Genomic DNA, 2,998 nt, shown 5'->3' with positions numbered 1-2,998 from the left:
GAGGAGGTCCCCCTCAGTCACAGTCATAGGGGAGGGGAGTAAGGGGAAAATGGGAGGGAGGGAGGAATGGGAGGATACAAGGGAGGGGATAACCATTGAGATGTAATATGAATAAATTAATAAAATTAAATTAAAAAAAAAGAAAAGGTGAGGCCTACAAAACCCTGTCTTAAAAAACCAAAATAAATAAATAATAATAATAATAAAAACCACCACCAACAATAATAATTTGTATGGTGACAAGAGGGAAGGAGCTGGGATTCTATAAGGCATATATGTAAAACTGTGTGTTATAACTTTCCATTTACTGCATGCAGAATTTCTTCAGTGCCCATTCTGTGCCTGGTACTCCTGAAGTAAATGGTGACAGGCAAGAGTCAGCTTCCATGAGGAGAAGTGCTCGGAGCTCACTGGAATCTTAAGCCCAAGAATCTGGGACCAACCTAAGTAATATCACATGATCTCATCTCCATAAGGAAAATAAAAATACCTTCATATTTTACACAGAGTGGCCAAGATGACTTATCAGAGTGGTGTGTGGTGATACGCACCTGTGGTCCCAGCGCTTGGGAGACTGAGACAAAAGACAGGTGTTTGAGGCCAGCTTGGGCTGCATAGTAAGACCTTGTTTCAAAAAAGAATGAAAAGCTTTATTTTAAATAATCAATATGGTGCTCACTTCAGCAGCACATATACTAAAATTGGAATGATACAGAGAAGATTAGCATGGCCCCTGCACAAGGATGACATGCAAATTCGTGAAGTGCTCCATATTTTTTGGCCATATCTTTCCAAAGTGCATGCTCTGGTGAAGTTTTCTTAAATTGGGCACTTTAAATAATAACAGTAAAACTAAAGTCTACCATAAGCACAAGTGATATAAGAAACTAAAAAAAGTATGGTTAATGGGTTCTGCCCCAAGCAGCTGACAGCTACTTGAGACACCAATGTGCACTATTAGTGCTAATGATGATGAGACAGCGACAGGAGGAGACATACACAATCTGCGTACATTCCCTCAAGTCCTCCTGGTTTTACACTGCTGTCTATAAGGGACCTATTTTGCTTGGTTTCCCTTGACAGCTCCACAGTGTCACTGCTGTCAGCTGGAGAGAAGTTGGTGATGGAAGTGATGATGTCACCAAGTCCACTTAGCAGTAATTTAATCATCACCTCTCCCCACCACATTCCCGCCTGAGGCTACAAAGGGCTTGTCACCTGGTCTTCATAGTCTTCCTCATGGAAAGACTGTGTGCACACTAGATGTGCATGCACACCCATGGCGTGCCACTGCTTGCTCATCACACTCATCCGCTCTACTCTCTGGCGTCCTCAGCTGATCCGACTCCTCGCTTGGTCTCCCCTTTGCCCAGGCCTCTTGACTGATGCCTGTGGGAGCTCTGCCTGACAGCCCGTTGGCTACCGCTTTCAGGGAAGATTTATTCTCTCTGCTCTGCGCAATGGGAAGCCTCTGGATTCCTCTGCAGCACATGCTTTGGACTGGTCAGGATAGGAAGGCAGATAGGAAGTCTACTTCTGTCTGCCCAATTCTTTCTTCAAGGTTTTACCAGATTAAATTCAATGTAGTAAACTCTACAGAGAAGAATAAAGAGGCCACACAATTGTTTTAGCGTAAGTTTGGCAATGGCGGTATCAGCTGCAGCAGGAGGGGGGTGAGCAGGAGATTTACTGTCAATGGTTACAGTTTAAGCTTCAGAGTGCCTTTGAACACCACGTACTTCACTCTGTAATTTAACTTTAAGACAAGCTCCAAGCAATAAAATCAACAAGAGACCCTGAATAAGGCTGTAGAGACGGCTGAGGGGTCGAGAGGGAATATTGCTCTGCAGGAGGACTGGAGTTCAGTCCTCAGAACTGTTAGAGGGCTGACAACCACCTGCAAGTCCTGCTCCAGGCCTCCAGCACCCTCCGCTGGCATCCTTGGGTACCTGTCCCATATACACATAGAAATAAAGATTTTGTTTTGGCTTTTTTCTTTGTTTGCTTTTTGTTTTTGGGACAGGGTTTCTCTGTGTAGCCTTAGCTGTCCTGGACCCGCTTTGTAGACCAGGCTAGTCTCAAACTCATGAAGATCTGTCTGCCTCGGCCTCCAGAATGCTGGGATTAAAGGCATGGACCACCACACCAGGCAAAGATAAATCTTTTTTAAAATACTTGCACCAGTCAGGAGGTGGTGGCGCACGCCTTTAATCCCAGCACTCGGGAGGCAGAGGCAGGCAGATCACTGTGAGTTTGAGGCCAGCCTGGTCTACAGAGCAAGTCCAGGACAGCCAAGGCTATACAGAGAAACCCTGTCTCGGAAAAAAAAAAAAAAAACCAACAAACAAACCAAAAAAAAAAAAACCCCAACAAAACAAAACAAATAATACTTACACCAATGTGGACGGGTGCTGAGGAAAAGACAGTGTAAGTTTCAGTCAATTCAAATGAAGCAATTAAAAATTGTGAAAGAACAAGAATATCTTAAAATATTTAAAATACATTTACATTTATCATCATCATCATTTGTGTATGTGTGTGTTTGTGCTTTGGTGTATATGTGGAGGTCAGAGGACAACTTTTGCGAGTCAGCTCTCTCCTTGTACCATGTGAGTTCCAAGGACAGAACTCAGGCCATTGGGCTTGGTGACAAGCACCTTTACCCAGTTAAGCCATGTCCCTGGCCCTCAAGAGGCATTTGTTATTTTGATGTTTATTTATTTAAAATGATTTATTATTTATTTGTATTTTATGTGCAGTAGTGCTTTGTCTGCACTTATGTCTGCATAAGGGTGATGAACCCCCTGGAGCTATACTTACAGGTGTGAGCTGTCAGGTAGGTGCTAGGATTTGAACTTGGGTCTTTGGAAGAGCAGCTGGTGCTCTTTAAGTGTTTGAGCTGTCTTTCCAGCCTTACTTTGTTGTTTAAAAGAGTACACTTTGATCTAAGTTTTAAATACTTTAGATGGTATGTTAGGTTTTCCATGACTGTGTGAGA

General features: G+C 43.2%; 1 non-coding gene across 1 annotated transcript; it reads left to right on the top strand.

Moving 5' to 3' along the window:
- The first annotated feature begins 671 nt into the window (after positions 1-671).
- LOC127191251 (U6 spliceosomal RNA) lies at positions 672-778 on the top strand. Its single transcript, XR_007830867.1, has one exon. It is a non-coding gene; the product is annotated as a U6 spliceosomal RNA (small nuclear RNA).
- The last annotated feature ends 2,220 nt before the right edge of the window (positions 779-2,998 follow it).

Source organism: Acomys russatus, chromosome 6 (genome assembly GCF_903995435.1).
Source record: "Acomys russatus chromosome 6, mAcoRus1.1, whole genome shotgun sequence".
Taxonomy (NCBI): domain Eukaryota; kingdom Metazoa; phylum Chordata; class Mammalia; order Rodentia; family Muridae; genus Acomys; species Acomys russatus.
The sequence above is the reverse complement of the archived record's forward strand: the minus strand, read 5'-3'. Positions and strand labels throughout refer to the sequence as shown.